Genomic DNA, 17,285 nt, shown 5'->3' with positions numbered 1-17,285 from the left:
TTTGTAGGCCTGCTTTCTTTCATTGGTGTTGAATAGTTTCGCATTATTGACCATTTGAAGTGCATCTTCTTCACTGTCCTTTATATATTCTTCAAGGCCTCTTTTCTCCTCCTCTACTGTTTGATGGACTTGCAGCATTCCTCTTCCACCTGAGCTGCGAGGGAGGTAGAGCCTATCTACATCACTGCGGGGGTGCAGAGCATGATTGATGGTCATGATTTTCCTGGTCTTGCGATCTAGCGTCTCTAGTTCTGCCTGGGTCCAGTCTATTATTCCTGTAGTGTATCTGATAACAGGTATAGCCCAGGTGTTTATGGCTTGTATGGTGTTCCCGCCATTGAGTTTGGACTTGAGGATTTTTCTAACTCTCCTGATGTACTCACTTCCAATTTTTCTTTTAACTTCAGTGTGTGCGATGTTATCAGCCTGGAGAATGCCCAAGTATTTGTAATGTTCTTTCTCTTCCAGGTTCTTTATCTTGCTTCCATTGGGCAGTTCTATTCCTTCTGTTTTTGTTATTTTCCCTCTGTTCATTATTAATGCAGCACACTTGTCTAATCCAAACTCCATTGCTATATTGCTACTGAATATAAGGACAGCGTTTAGCAGTGATTCGATTTCTGACTGGGACTTTCCATACAACTTCAGATCGTCCATGTACAGCAGATGGTTGATTTTACTTGATGTTTTAGATGTTTTTTACTTGATGTTTACTTCTTCTTCTTCTTCTTCTTCTTCTTCTTCTTCTTCTTCTTATTATTATTATTATTATTATTATTATTATTATTATTATTAATTCAATTTCTATACCACCGTTCCAAAAATGGCTCAGGGCAGTTAACATAGAGGAATAATAAATAAATAAATAAGATGGAACCCTGTCCCCAAAGGTCTAACAATCTAAAAGAAACATGACACCAGCAACAGTCACTGGAGGTACTGTGCTGGGAATGGATAGGGCCAGTTACTCTCCCCCTGCTAAATAAACAGAATCACCACATTAAAAGGTGCCTCTTTGCCAAGTCAGCAGGGGTCATGGTAATGCATGCTTGACCTCTTCTTCTGACAGATCATCTATATATTTATTTCTCCTGGGTGTGCCATCGGAATGTATCCTGGCAGCCCAGCTGATTGTCTGGGCTGCGGAGGCACCTGATTGGCTGGCGCACCCAGGAGGCGAAAGGAGAATTGGCCGGCGGCAGGCCAGGGCTGCTGGCAGCCCGGCCCAGACGTGGCAAAGCGGCGGTAGGCCTGGCCATGGGCCTAGGTGATGAGTGGTGGCGGGTCCGGCCTGGCCGAGGGCCGAAGTGGTGAGGAGGCCAAGGCGTGCCCCGATACTGGGGCAGAAGGTGGGGGTGGGGGGAGAGGTGGCCAGCCTCCTTGGGTGGCCGCAAAGACTGGCAAGCGGGGCCAGCGGGCCCTGCAGGCCGCGGAGGCGGCACTTGGTGTGGCGGGCCCGGCGACAAAGGCGGCACTCGGCCAGGTGGTGGGTCCAACCATGGAGGCGCTGGGCCCTTCTGCGGAGGTGCTGGGCCTGTCCATGGAGGCAGCTCTCGGCCCGGCAGTGCCAGGACCGGCTGCCGAGGCCAGGAGCTTGTGGGAGGCTGGGGTGGGAGGGAACCGGGTGGCAGGACTTTCCTGTTCGCCACCCGGGAAGAGGAGCGGTGGCGGTGGCAGCAGCGGCCCGGTAAGTAGAGCTTTAAAAAATGGAGGGGGGTAAGAGGGGGGAGGGGAGGGGAGGGTAAGAGTGAGGGTGAGGGGAGGGGACAGGGCAAGAGGGAGTGGGGGAGGGGAGGGCAAGAGGGAGTAGGGCAAGGGGGAGGGGGACGGCAAGTGGGAGTGGGGGAGGGCAGGAGGGAGTGGGGCAGGGGGAGGGCAAGAGAGCGTGGGGGAGAGGGGGCAGGAAAGAGAAACAGGGGGAGGGAAGGGGTGGGAGGGCAGGAGAGATTGGGGCAGGAGGGTGAGAGGGAGGGGAGGGTGAGCGGGAGGGGAGGGTGAGAGAGAGGGGTGGGAGGGGGAGGGAGGGCAAGAGAGAGTGGGGCAGGAGGGAGGGGAGGGGGCAAGAGAGTGGGGTGGGAGGGAGGAGAAGAGGGGCAAGAGTGTGGGGCAGGAGGGAGAAGGGAACAGCCAGCCCCAAAGAGCACACAGATGTTCTGTGCGGGTTGGCTAGTCATATAATTCTTCTGGGTGTGCCTTGGAATGTGTGTGCCAGCGCCCAGCTGATTGGCTGGGCAGCAGATGGGCCTGCTTGGCTGAGGTGCACCCGGGAGGATTGGTTGCTGCTGCAGCGGCAGGCCTGGCCGCAGAGGCCAGAGGCAGCGGCGGGCCCAGCCCAGCCGTGGAGGCAAGGCCCGGGGTGGGGGGAGAAAGTGGGGAGGGCAGAAGTGGCGGTGGGGAGGAGAGACGGCTGGGCCTGGAAGTGGAGACTGGGGCAGAAGGTGGGGGGGAGGTAACCGCTGGCCCCAAAGAGCACACAGATGCTCTGTGTGGGGTTGGCTAGTTGTTTATAATTTATCTTTTAAAAATCGCATAAATAAAGTTATGTAATCCAAAATAAATTTACTAGAGAGAAAGCCCAATCAGACCAATGAAACTTGCTTCTCTGTAACCATGTACAGGATTGTGCATAATGATATACAGTTGCATGTATATATTTTCATTACATGTTGTTGTTAGCACCATTTTAGCACCATCATTTTACAAAGTACAAAGTAGTCTCAAAGTAACACACTGCTTTTCTATATGAAGAAAAATGGGACAGGGCTATATTGGGGTTATTATATGCTATTATTAAAGCTACTTCACAAGTTAGCTTGAGGACAAGTGAATATACCAGTGTTTTTAAAGACAAGTGCACATATCATGTGAGAAGAGTGCAATGTGTCTGCATTCCACAGATGATCGGACGATGAATATGAGACAAGCCTCTAGAAGTGAATTGTGGAGGTTGGCACACTGTGCTTAGAAAAATAGACATGGATCTTGCTATATTACATTTTCAGGTATCTGAATTCATAGGTGTTTGTTCATGTCTTCCTAAAGTAATATAGAAAGCAGTCCTTGTTCTTCCTTCCACTGAAGGTACCCTTCTACATTATGCACTGATCCAGAAACCTGTGATGACATTAGCATCTGTGTGTGAGAGAGCAGATACAGACAGTTGGTTTTTCCATTTCCAGAGACAACTTTGCCTTTACTTTTCTGCCAGGAACAATTAGGGAAGCTGAAGCCATGCGTTGTTTCTAGACCTTATGAATCTTCTGATGCCCCAGTGCTGGAATTATGTGATTATGAGTTAAAACACTGAGCAAGATCCAGCTAAAGTCAAAGATCCAGCGAAAGTTAAAGTTTAAAGTCCCATTAATCTGAAGAGGAGCACTGAGCATGTGCTTAAATCTCAGCTATTAAATATCAATGCAACAGGCTGGATTGTGCCCCTTATGTTTTATTCTCCTTAAGAAAATGTAGATATTGAAGCCTCAAATTGGAAAGTAAATAGCTATTTCTTTTCATTTGTAAAGAATCCCATAATATGTATGTGTCTGTTAAGCAGGCATTGCTATCCCTGTATTAAGGTACACTGCGCAGGGTGCTTTTTGCAGATTATTTTCCCCACAGAAATCCACACACCTGAAACCAGAGTATAATCTTCCTCAAACTGTAACAAAAGGTGGTGCCTGAACAATAGCTCAGTCCAAAGCAGCAATCCCCAAAGTTGCTCTGACAAGAATGCAGATCAAAATTTTACGGCTAATGCTTAAAAGAAATTGAAATATAACCTGCTGTTGTGTGTAGGTTTCTCACCAATGCTGTCTGGAAAAAGAGATATCACTTAATCTTATGTAATTCAAAACATGTCTCATCAAGCAGGTATATATACCAGTGAGAGTTCAACCATGGTTTACCTGCTATGGGGGAGGACAGGCTCATTCTGCCTGCCTGTCTGAATCATAGGTTCTGATGAAAGATGGGTCTCACATGGTATACTGTCTAAGCATTAATTCTCTCTAGGCATGCCAGCGCACTTGACAGCTCAGCTTAATACAGGGACAAGCCAAGGATCTGTCTTTATTCTTCAAGGCAAAGTAACAGCCAAAACACTGGAGGTGGATATACAGTTGCCGTCAGGGAGTGGGGAGCGGGGGGTGGGGAGAGAAAATATATAATGTTTCATACTTTAGGTCACTGTGACCACCAGGAAATAATGCTAGACAATTCTGACTGCCACAGCTCTACCCTGACATTCCTTCCTTTGTGGGCATGGAGCCAAGACTCAGAGAGGTTTTGAGCTGAAGCCAGACTAAATGCTTCATTAGCCTGCCCACCTTTACACAGGAAATAGCTTTTTTTAACATTAGGATTTGGCACTATGAACTCTCATAAATTATCTTAAAGTTGTACTTCCTAATTTGTTTAAATGATTGCTGATTTCATATGCTGTGGCATGTATAAGGTGGTACCATGACTTTTACAACTGCTGATGTCCTCTGAGTTTAGAGTCTGTTCCGTACTCGTTTCATTTAAAATCTCAAATCTGTTCAATAAATATTTACCAGCTTGTAGAAAAAGATTTCCCACATGATGAAATATGAACAAGAGTGGAAGGTACACAGACTGAACTTGAGCAACAGCACTGCCTCCAACGTTTGCTAAATGGAAACAGATATATTTTGTGAGCGAAGTAAACTGAACCAGACTGCAAGCTGATTCAGAGGACTTTTGTAGATGAATCACCACAAAGTGACTTTTCATTGTGAAAAAAGCCATCACCACACCGTAAGCATTAAGTGGTCAAACAGCAAATAGAGTTGGGAAATCTAAATCCTGGGAACATCAGCTTTGGGGAAATTAACATCTAAGAACCTGCAGAGTTTCTAACCTAAAATTAGACCAAATTTCAGAGATCTAATAGATAGCACAACAAAAATGATTAACATAATTATCCCCAAGACTGCATTTGTGACTTCACTATGTTTTATTTTATTTGCTATGTAAACTGCTTTGAGAACTTTTTGTTTGTTAAAAAGCAGTAGATAAATAGCAACAACAACAGCAACAATAATGATGATGATGATGAATATAATTTACTAAAATTGGGATATAAATACTATTACTGCTGCAGTCCTCCCAACCAAGCAATACATGATGATGAATACATGAACCACTGGGATGAAGAAGTCCAAGCTTTCAGAAATGGATCTGGCAAACCCGCTCACTTGTACGTATTGTAAATCACTGAAACTGTGTGATGGTTGTATTAGGTCTATTGAGAGAGATGGCTTGAGGCCCTTAACATGATTAAAACAGGATTTGTTCTGGGAGGGTTTTTACCTGATGGTATAATGTGTACCCTGTGATTTTATTACTGTGCTATTAACTGTTTTATTTTATTTTGTTGTGTTTATATTTTCTATTCTTTGTAAGTCACTTTGTTATTTACTAAATGTAGGCATGTATCATTTAAATAAATACAACAGATTGTAGATGCAGCATGAAATTTCCTATTTGCTTTAAAAAATGCAGAAAACGTGGATTATTCATAAACATGTGAAAAAGAAGCAGTTATGCAGGGAAGAGCCATAGATTATATCAAATACATGTAACAATATCCCAGCACCTCTGGTAGTCAGGGGAAAACAGTTTGGGGAAGGGGCAATTTGATACAGAGAGGTAGCATGCCCCCCCCCACCAGTCACCCTTCCCCCTGAGATAGGGTTATAGACACTTATTTACCCTCACAAACACACTAGGTCTTCAGAGGTCTTTCCTGCAGGTATCTAGGTCTATCCTGCAGGTAGAAGAGCAGTAGTAGGGAAAGAGTTGAGAACAGAAAAAGAGCAGAAAGGAGAAAGATCCGTAACTCTCCAGGCTGCTTCTTGTGTTCCAAATCATCTTTTCAAACCTGTTCTCCTTGGGTGTGGTCTTGCAAATAACATGTCGGTTGCACTCAAAAAGTTAGCAGGAAACAATGAACCCCAAGAAGGCAGCTGACCTATTATAAAGAAAGGATTTTTAAAAAAAATTCTGACTGATGAGTGATAACTGAAGTGAGCTGGAATACTAGGTAAATGGCTTGGGCCCTGGGTATTTAAGAGAACACCTTCTTCGTTATGTGCCCCACCGTCCACTGAGGTCACTTGAGGAGGTCCGTCTCCAGTTACCACCAGCTCGTCTGGTGGCCGCATGGAGACGGGCCTTCTCGATTGCTGCCCCGAGATTGTGGAATACACTCCCTGCAGAGATCCGATCCTCCCCATCCCTGACTATTTTTAAAAAACATCTGAAGACCCACCTCTTCACCCAAGCTTTTTCAGCTTTTTAAATGTGTAGTTTTAATTTTATACTGTTTTAGGGCTTTTAGCTGTTTTGTTGGTTTTACTGTGTTTTAATAGTTGGATTTTAATTGTTAATTTGTTTTAATTGTTTTTATCATGTTGTGATAAGCCATTTTTGGAAGGGCGGTATATAAATTTAATAAATAAATAAAAAATAAAAAATAAATGTGAGAATACTTTTAAGAACAATTTGGAAAGACCTATGAATAGCCAAGAAAAAGTGTGAACGAAGGGCTTATCCTTCTAATTAGAAATAAAAATCCCAAACACACCCTAACACTCATGTGAGACCTTGATAGGAACATGACAAATTACTTTTAATACAGCTCTTTGTGTAGTCTTGACACTTGGAGCCATTCTAATGTCAATTTTTTGATCATCAATATCACAGGTCTGTTACTGAATTGTGCTCACCATTAAAACAACAACAACAGGACTACGAAAATCCAATTAGAGTGGCATTCACATAATTTGCAGATTAGCATTTTTGAAATGCCCATCCTCTGAGTGGAGCCCAGGCCATAGAGTTCTCCAATTATACATAGCAATTAGAGAAGATCATCAAGACATTTCTGAGGTCTCATTAGTAAAAGTGTTGGTTGTTACAGACATCTTCGTAGATCACAATGGTGTCTAGGCCCCAGTGCCTCCCCTCCCATCCTTTGGAAGGGCTAGACAATGACTCATTTCTGGTCAAACAACCATCGCTCTTTTCGTTGTTTATTATGATAATATTTTTAATGTAAAGGAGTGAAGGTTAAAATCTCTAATGGTTCATATGATGAAACACACTTGTAGTTAAAAAAGTCTCTGTATCTATAAACTGGACTGCAGCAAATACCAATAACAAGATGACAATATCCACCGTCCTGTGTTAATATTTTCTATTAGGATAAAGTGTTGTCCAAAAATAAACCAACCCATATACCCTCACGACACTGTTCCCAAAACATAAATATTTAATCTCTATTTTAAGTAGTTAAATGGAAATTATTTTAAACATTATAGTACACCAGTTAGCTAAAGTATGCCATTTTTATACATAGGATACTGATTTATAGATGATATAGCTCTCAGTGTGTGTGTATGAATGAACTGCAGGGATGGATCTGCTCTCCTCCATGTTAAAGGGGCTATGGAAGCCCTCAGTTTTAAAGGGATTGTGGCGTGATTCAGAAGCTGAATCACATTTGGGCACATCCCCTAACAAGCTGCACTGCATCCTCTTCCTGGCTCCACTTTAGGTGAGAGACAGCACTGATGCCAGCCCACTCCCTTGTGGCCCCATGCTGCCTCCTCTGCTGGTCAGCTGCTTTCCCTCCTCACACTGGCCTGAGTTGCTGGGGCACATCATCACTTCTGGCTGTTTACACGATGGGAGGCAATGTTCAGCTAGCCTTCAGCAGCGTTGGTTGGCTTCTGCTCTGCTGTGCTAACAGCAGCCCTCTTCCCACCCCCTCTCTCTAACCTGGTTCTTCCCTTCATCACCGAACTGCCTGGAGACAAAGCAGGTAAGTTTGAAGCTTGTTGGAGAGAGACTATGGGAGCATGAGGGAGATAGGGAGAGTGAACTGGGTTCATTTTCCTCTTTCCCTCTGTAGGCACCAGGGTGTTTTTCACACAGGGCTTTTAAAGCCCTTTAGCTTGCATCTTCTCCAGAATGGGGTGTGTGCATTCATATATCGGGCCAATTTACCCCTAAGTCCCTGCGAGCTATGCGGGAGAACTTCACACACAATTCAGGTTTTTCACTGCCAATTAGAGTGTTGCCTGATTTATATCAGGGGGTAAAAAATCCACTTTTTGTGTCGGTTTTTTTGGGACAACTTTGAGTTTGCAGTCAAGCCTTGCAGTAAACCTGCATTAAAGCCTGCTGTGTGATGAACTCTGTTGCGATCCAGCTCCAGATGCCATCAACCTTTTGCACCAGTAACCCTAATGACCACTAGGGTCTTTGGGTGTAGAGATAGATAGTTAGGGTCTCCTTTTCAGGGGCGTAACGATAGGGGGGCAGGGGGGGCACGTGCTCTGGGTGCCACCCCAGGGGTCACGTGGGGGGTGCCAAAAAGTGGCTTCCCCCCTGCCCCCCCTGGATCGCCCGCCGAGTGTGGCGGCAGGCATGCAGCAGCGATTTGGCGCTGGCAGGCGGCGGCGGTGGGTCGCCCACGGCCCGCCGAGTGTGGCGGTGGCTGGTGGCTGGCGTGGCGGCGATGCTGTAGCGTGGCCCGAGCGGCGATGGCGGATCGCCCGCCGAGGACGGAGTGCAGGCCGCAGAGCGACGCCGAGCCTGCCTCCTGGCCCAGCGTCGCTTCCCAACTGTGCAGGCGCCAAATCGCTGCCGCACGCCCGCCACCACACTCAGCGGGTGACCCGCCACCACACTCGGGCGACCCGCCGCCGCACGCCACCGCTGAATCGCCACCACCGCCGGCGATCTGCCGCCTGGGGGGCGCCGCCCTGCCCTCACAGGTATGTGGGGGCCAGGGGGTGGGGGGGCATCATTTCAGGGAGCTTGCCCTGGGCGCCGTTTCCCCCTGATACGCCACTGCTCCTTTTCCTGCTTATCTCTGCCTCTATGACCCCTCTATGGAGAGAATGTACTCAGGAACTTCCTGGGAGTGACTTCCTCCTTCTTCTTCCCACAGTGCTTCTAGCTCTTTCTCTGAGTACCATGCTTCTATAGGTCTCTCTCTGACCACCATGTAGCCAGTGGTTAGCTATAGGACTTTCCTATCATCATGGACTTCTGAATAAAGTAGATTAGTTGAACCTTACATGAATCTCCATGCTTATCATTTACAAGCTGTTGCCCCTGAGACTCGGTTAACTTCTGCTGTAATGGGACTGAGTTAGCTCCTGAAATACTCTGCTATAAAAGTAATTGCCCCCAACAACTCCCCACTCTTTCTCCCTTTCTCTCTCCCTCTACTTTCTCCCAGTAATTACCCTCAACAACTCCCAGTTCTTTCTCCCTTTCTTTCTCCAGGCTTCAAAGTTGTCCATTATGTCACTGGACAAGTTTGATGCTAGCAGGAAGAGACAGGCGAGAAGGAAAGGGAGGGAGAGGGAGAGGGGAGACAAGGGTGGGGTGGGAGAGAGAGGACTGATGTTAGAGTAGCAGGGACAAGGCTAGCCGGTGCTGCCAGAGACTGCCTCATGCACTACAAAAAGCCAGCAGCAATGGCACACTCCAGAAGCTGAGTACACTCCAGCAGCAACAAGGGGGAAGAACTACAGTCAGTGTCTGGGCTGGTGAACAAAGCAGGGTGGAGCTAGCAAGGGGTGGGTGTGTCAGGGAGAAAAAGGTAGTGGCAGCTAAGTTGAGGCAGGGTGGAGGCAGTAGGTAGGTAAGCTGACACCTGTAGCAGGGGCTGAGGTGGGGTGCCAACGCTCGCTGCCCCGTGGTGCACTCACTGTCTGAGGTTTTGCCTCACTTTACCTCATGGGGGAGCTGCCCCTGTGTCTGAGAGATGCTTATATCAGATAGACATGACATTTTGCATTTACTTTCTAAAGCAATATAGTAAAACCTCTATCCCACTTATCCAAATTTTAATTTACCACATTTGCTGATTACCTGAATTCACTGTGTTCTGCTTACATTTCTAGGCCAGTATTTCTCAGATGGCACAGAGGAGCTCTTGGGAAAGTGGGAAGCAGAAAAAGAAAAAGAAAAAGAAAAAGAAAAGGCTACTTCTTCCTGGTGCTCGAGAGCAGTTAGTTGGGAAGTTCTACTAGGCTGTCCTGTTGTTGCAACAGTGCTTCCTTGCTCGGAATGACAGCCTCCATTTTTTGCTTCAGATCCCCCAAATTATTTGTCCAACACACTCATTCACACCCGCACATGTAGGAAAGGCTGCCCTAGTTCATGAACATTGGGCACCTGAAAGCTCGCTGTTTCAGGACGTGGGAAGCTCTTGCCCAAATCCGAGCTTCTCCCTGTGAAGAATCACATTTCACATGACCATGACCATGACTATGGCCATGGTCACATGACCATGACTATGGCAGTACTCAATGGATCATCCTGTGTATAGCTCTGCTGTAGATCTCCTCCTTTCAAATGGCAACCGCCATTTTAAAGGAGGCCACGTGTAGCATTATTGGTAATATGATCTCTCCCCTTCTCTTGGGAAAGCACTTGCCAAGAAGGAGGGAGAGATCAAGCTGTGCATCATGCTGTGGATCATTTTCTTTTAAAATGGCAAGTCAGAATAGAAAAGTAATGTACAACAGGTCAGGCTCTTTTGTAAGTTTAACAGACGGGGAAATGGTAGAGTGATTCCAGACTGTAAACAAGCCATCCCAGTGAAGCAAGAACTGGGATGAAAGGCATTCTTTAGGAGTTTAGTCTTGAGTGGTTCTCTGGGATCAGGTTTCTGGCATCTTACACAGCTGATGTTGCAGGAAAGCGAACTTTAGAAACACAGTATATATTCTGCACCAAGGCTGTCCTTTTATTCTTATCAGCTCACTGCAGTAGATGTTGGTAGAAAACCAAAGAAGGGCTACTTTCCTTCTGCCCAGATCTTATGACAGAAAAAGATTGGGACTATATAGTAAAGTGTGCTGTCAAGTCGGTGTCAACTCCTAGTGACCACAGAGCCCTGTGGTTGTCTTTGGTAGAATACAGGAGGGGTTTACCATTGCCATCTCCCACGCAGTATGAGAGGATGCCTTTCAGCATCTTCCTATATCGCTGCTGCCCGATATAGGTGTTTCCCATAGTCTGGGAAACATACCAGCAGGGATTTGAACCAGAAACCTCGGGCTTGCTAGTCAAGCCATTTTCCCGCTGCGCCATTAGGTGGCTCCTGGGACTATATACCTATGAAAATGGACCATATCCATATATGGACTTCCTGTTGAGTACAGTGGTGGCTCAAGACCCCTGTGCCCCTGAGGTGGACTGCCAAATGCCACCCCCATGGGTACCCTCCTCCCCCTTCTTCCCCCCTTTTAAAAGTAGGGGTAGAAGGGCATCTGGCCACCTCACTGGTGATTCAATAATCTGTTGCCTCAGGCAACTGCCTCACTTTGCCTCATGGAAGAGCCAGACCTGGTTGAGCACCTCTGTATAGGTGGTTTGCTGCACCTATGGTTTGCTGCACAGGCAATACAGGACTGGGAGCTTCATTCGTGCTTGTACAGCAGCAGCCATTGGCACTACTGTGCTAGCAAGCACCCTGTCATCATCTTCAGTAACATGAAGCCATGTAGGCCATTACACAGTATCATCATAAGAAGAGAGGGGGCAGGATGGGACAGGGTTGCTTGCATTTACTTGGGCAGCAGCTGAAAGGTCATATCAGCTTGATGGAGGAACTCTAATTTTGTGCAGCACTAGTGAATGCAGAGCAAACTGGCAGGAAGAAAAGCACCAATCTACTTAGCAGTCACAAAATGCCACCACTTCTGATGGTACATTTGAACTAGACTAGAAACTTCAGTTCAGATTGTTTACTCATATACTATTCATATAATAGTCACGAAGGGCTTCATATAATAGTCATGAAGGGCTATTCCCAGAATAAAGTCAAGGCTGTATTCTTTTTACTAAAAGTAAAGCAGAATTCCATGATAAGAAAAAACTGAATTATATGATCTGCAAAAATTATGCAAATCAATAAAGTATGCATATGTTTTTATATATTACATGATATGCAGACCGAACCTATGCATATTTACTTGGAAGGAAGTCTCTCTGTGTGCAATGGGACCACATCCCAAGTAAGTATGCATAGGGCTGCAGCCTTATTCCCTTTTGCTAGACTCAGGGAGAGCCAAGGAGCAATGCAGGACTCTGAAGCTCCAGCCTTTTACCAGCAAAAATCCTGCTCAGTCCCAACTCACTATTTCATTTCAGTAGGGCTTTCAGCACACACTTTCCGTCTTATCTTCCTACCCATAAGAGCTAGAAACTTGCTTTGCTTTCTTAAAATGGAAGCTGACCTTCTCCAGATGCTTACGTCCAAGCTTGCCGTGCACAGTGAAATCATGGGATACAGATAGGCCTGCCTAAGGCCTTCAGATCCACGAGACCCAGATGACCCCTTTGGAATGCATGGATCTCACTGCAGGGAAGACACATGACAGCATGAGTGGCTGTGTGGACACACAAGTTCTTTTTTCCAGCAAGCTTTATAATGGGACAGTTTGATTGATACAGTCCCCATTTGGATGAACAGGGCCCCCCCCACTGCAATTATGAAGTGCATGCACTGCAAGCATGCCCATCATTATATCCTCCGAGGACGTCCTGATGCCCTCCCAGCATGTCCCTTTATTGCATTCAGATGAGGGATGTGCACGAGCCAGTTCGGCACTTCCAAAAGGAAGTGCTGAACTGGCTCGAATGCTAGTGTTTGAACTGGCTCGGCAGGTGGAGTGCCTTAAAAGAACAGGTAAGGAGCTCCTTACCTGCTCGCTCCCCTCGCCACTTTCCCCCTGCTGGCACTTGGTTTTTCAAGAGATGCGCAGGGCTGCAGCGCTGCTTCCTGCAGTCCTGATCGGCATGCACAATGGTGCAGCCCTTTCTTGAAAACCCAAGGGCCAGCAGGGGGAAAGGGGTGGGGGTGAGCAAGTAAGGAGCTCCACCCCCCCTGCCACCCTGTGGAGTGCACAAACTGTTCGTGCACATCCCTAATTCAAATGGCCCCTCTACATGTGCTCCAGATACTTGTTTAACAAATAGAGCACATGTCTATGGGACATTTGGATGAACAGCGCCCCCCTCCCCGCCACCAAGTGATAAAGCAACATGCCAGGAGAGCATCAGGATGACTTTGGAGGACATTGTAGTGGGCATGCTCTTGGTGCCAGGGGCGTAGCAAGGTTGGAGTGGGCCCAGAGACAAGATTTTAAAATGGGCCCCCCACCCCACTGAAGCTCAGCTCAAAAGTTTTGTAAATTGTGGGTGATGCAAGTCATTTAATGGTACTAGAGAAAGACATGCTGTTCTGGTAGCTCCAGGTCTTAACTCTCACATCCATTTCGGAGGATGAATACAACTGAAGGAAGCCCGGGCGGGTGCGTGGCTGGGGGAGTCAGTCATGTGACTTGCCTCTGGGGGGGTCCCCCAAGGCAGTGGGCCCCCAGACAACTGTCTCCACTTGCGCTATTATAGTTACGCCCCTGCTTGGTGCATTCCTTATATAAATATGTGTTCCAGGGCCTGTCTAGTCTGAACCAGTCTGAGACTTCTGCTGTGCTGTAACTGGCATCTGTCACCCTGTTCTGTTCAGGACCGATTTTTGCACGCCATTATTTAATTCCATTTCTCTTTTCCCCGCCCACTCTGACCTCAGCCTCTACTGGGTGCTCGCAGTCTAACAAGGACCATATTTCTTATCCTGGTCTGCATACTTTGAGAACTCTAGTACATTGTGATTTGTTTGTCTATTTCCAGCCCTTCTCTGGATTGTATATTTCATGCATGTAGTGCCTCCATTATCCTCCAGCTGCTCTTTGCTGCTCTGAAATTTTCACTTTAAAATTTGCCATAAAACATTAACTAAAACCTTAGAAAGATATTTAAACAGGATGTACTTCCTCATTTTCTCTTCTCTCTCCCTTTGCAAGTCACTTCCAGTTGTGTTGCAGTGCCATTACTGAGCTTATTTGCCTCCTAGCTGTGTTTAAAATCTGCAAAAACAGTTTTAATTCAGTTGGAAGAATGATGAGCATAAGAGCAAAACGAACAAGGAAGTGGGGATGTAACTGTAGAGAGGTCCACTGTGGAGGTGAACAAAGGCGGACTATTTGGCAACATCTCTCTTAATGGTAGCATCCCCCATCAGACTAAGGGCACCATCTTATTGGTAGCAACACATTCCAATGTTTTTTACTCAGAAGTATGTCCTGCTGAATTCACTGAGACTTCCTTCAAGTTGAGTGTGCACAGGATCACATCCATGTTCTTTGAATACTCTTCCATTATTAGAAAGAATAAGAAGAAAGAAGTCTCACTTGAAGTAAGCAAGTTTCACACTCGTGTCTTCTTCAGTTACTGAATACCAGTCTCAAGATTAGAGCTGGACTTTCCTTAGTGCATCCGTAATCCTGATACTGCTATTTGTTAATCATGGTCCCGGAAGAAGACACCACTTGAACAGTATTTGGCAGCTTTTCTATCCATAACTTAATGGGATATACTGCTGAATAAACTTGAGTTCATTTCAGATATTGCTGTTGAGAAACAACAGGCTTTGGGAAGTGTGGCAAAGCTTAGCTAGTAGTGCTTGAAGGATCTTTTTCTGTCCATTCACATCTGTTTCTAGTGAGCAGGCATTATATGAGGTCAGCTGCTCAGGGAGAGTCCTCCTTAGCCAGCCAGAAACCTTTGTCTCCTTTTTGGTCTTCTTGCTGATTTTATAGAACCCACAAGAGCTCTGATCTAACTTGAGCTGCTTGCAGCTGTGACACCAGCAGGCACCACTGCTCCAGAGGGAGAGATCGTCTCTGGGTGCCAAACCTCAAATGCTAGACATTGTGCTGGCAGAGCAGATGCCATTCAAAGTATTTAAACAGCACAGGCTAGATTTTCAAAAACTGGCAGTCCAAATATTAGGACTGGGCAAGGCATGTAATCCAAGAACCTCTGTGCACAGTTTCAAACCCACTGCCTTATTTTGGAAGGCTTTCACAAATGGGAAATGACTCTCTGTCATGGGATAGGGGCAAGATTATGCATGACTAATGCAATACATGAATAGTTGTGATTTTCTTCTTAGCACAGTGCAGTCTGAGAGGCACTCCTGTTATGAATTTTCCATCCAGCCTTCCCTTCACTGAGCAGCTTGGGACAAGGCGATCAATCCATTCTGTGTATATGTGACATACAGGAGTGGAGAAGGAGCCCTTTTCCTGGTGGGCTGATGATGGATCAACAAACATTAGGGGACAAAGGTACAACACTGCCTTGTTGACCTCCAGCATTGTACAAACCAAACTGGAAATGTGATCCAGTGTTGCTACCCCTCTTATTAAAAATCACAACCACTTGTTTTTATGCTTGCAATCCTTTAAATATTTAAAAGGGCCCCACTCTCTTACCTAGATTTTCAAAAATCCCTCTTGGGTTGTTTGAAAACTGGCCAAGTGGCAACCCTAATCTCTAATTTCCTTCTCTAAAAAACAAAGAGATTGTTGTTTACCTCCTACTTTGCCTCTCACTTCCACACATGCTGCATTTGCACACTCAGCACACCTACATTATTGATTCATCAGTTTTCTTATGCTCACACCCTTCTCCCCAATTGTTCTGGTGCTAGCACTACTCCCTTGTTTCTTTTGACATTTCAGAAATAAGCAAAAGGAAACACTTAAATAAGGCAATCAGTTCAAGGGTGAGGAACTTTACTAGATATCCATGCCTACCAATAGGAAGTGACTTGGATGTCCAGAAATTCTGTGCTGCATCTGCACGTATACAATGCATTTAGGCAGTGCAAATCTGATGCGAAATAATCAAGTGCTACTATGCTATATAAGAAAAAGGAAAGAAATAATGTACCCTATTTTTACATAGGCATTTAGAATCAAAGTCACAACAGGGTAGTCAACTCTGACCATAATAATAAGTGGATTGAACTACATATTCTCCATTCATTTCTGGACATATCTCCTTTGGGGGGGGGGGTTTGACATGCACAAATAGCACCCAGATTCATAAAATGGCATACCCACAGAGTCAGTGATCGTATTTCACACAGCTAATTTTCACTCACTGGTGGAGAAGGGCAAAAAGAAAAATAGTGGCTCAAATATATTGACCATTCTGCCATATTTATTACAATATGCTTTCATCCACAAATGTAAGCAATGGGTGATAAATATGCTTCATTAAAATGTGTGACTTTTAACCAGTATGTAGCTAAAGTTTCAGCCGGGAAACCACAAACCAATAGAGTATAATAACATTGGCAGCGAGGGGGAGAAAATCTTATGCGCTGTAATTATAGTCCAAGAGGCCATCACTGACAGATAAAAAGCCACAGTTTGTGGTGACAGTGGGAAGCTGTGCAATGGAATGAAAACATGCTGTAAGCATGTTGCTTGCAAGGGGAAGGTTGATATGTACATCTCTTTTGCAACTTTGAGCAAAACAACGTTTGGATGCAGCATGGTGGGCTGCATATTTTACTGATCTGTGTTGTATTGCTTGCCGGGTAGAGGCTCATATAGAATGTGGAATATGGGAGTAACTTCATCTCCCTCCAAGCATTTATAATCTTAGAAGCATTAACTAAAAATTGATTGGACAATTGGCAGTGCCTTGACTAGAAAAAACTTAAGTACTCTACAAATAAATGTATGGCTATCTAGTTACAAAGAAAAACCATGAAAACCTACCAGACTTACAAAAACAAAACAAAAACCTTGGCAGAGGACGTATAGGAACAATTCACTAATCCCATTGGAACTTTTCAGCACATAATCACTTGTGCTGAATGATTGACAACTGTGCCAGAGCATATAATTTCAATGGCGCTTGTGGAGGTGAAACTGTGGCCTTATCCAGTGGGAGGACTATGCTAGTGTCCACCCAGGAAAGACTTTTCACAACCAAAGTCATTGTTCAAGCATTATACGAAATATGTTCATGTTCAAAACATACCCAGAAAGCTGGTTTTACATTACTGGGCAGCCTTCTACAAGGCATAAAAATGATTCTTTATTAGACAATGTTGTTTTTCCCTTTGAAACTTACCAATTTCTCATGAAGGAAGAATATTCTCCTACAAGTCACATGGCATAATAGTGTCCTAGAGGCACTTGTAAAGAGGTTGTAAAATCTAACATTGAGGTAAGAAAATAAGCATGGCTGTAGTGATTGTTATGACAGTTCATAAGCAATCAAGAGCACCAACCATGGTTTATACATGCATAAAATAAGGTTGCAGAAGGTTGAAGTGATAGAATGGATTGCACTACCCAGACTGCAGGTGG

The 17,285-nt window shown here is 45.3% G+C and overlaps 1 long non-coding RNA gene across 5 annotated transcripts in view; it reads left to right on the top strand.

The window, feature by feature from the left end:
• Positions 1–17,285, top strand: part of LOC128348778 (uncharacterized) — a 49,681-nt gene that overhangs the window by 17,437 nt on the left and 14,959 nt on the right. Inside the window, exon 4 of one of the 5 annotated variants that reach the window (XR_008318326.1) lies at positions 5,123–5,218. The exons of the other annotated variants lie outside the window; for them this stretch is intronic. This is a non-coding gene — a long non-coding RNA (uncharacterized LOC128348778). The remainder of the gene's footprint in view (positions 1–5,122; positions 5,219–17,285) is intronic. 5 annotated transcript variants of the gene reach the window in all.

This window comes from Hemicordylus capensis, chromosome 3 (assembly GCF_027244095.1).
Source record: "Hemicordylus capensis ecotype Gifberg chromosome 3, rHemCap1.1.pri, whole genome shotgun sequence".
NCBI lineage: Eukaryota > Metazoa > Chordata > Lepidosauria > Squamata > Cordylidae > Hemicordylus > Hemicordylus capensis.
The sequence above is the reverse complement of the archived record's forward strand: the minus strand, read 5'-3'. Positions and strand labels throughout refer to the sequence as shown.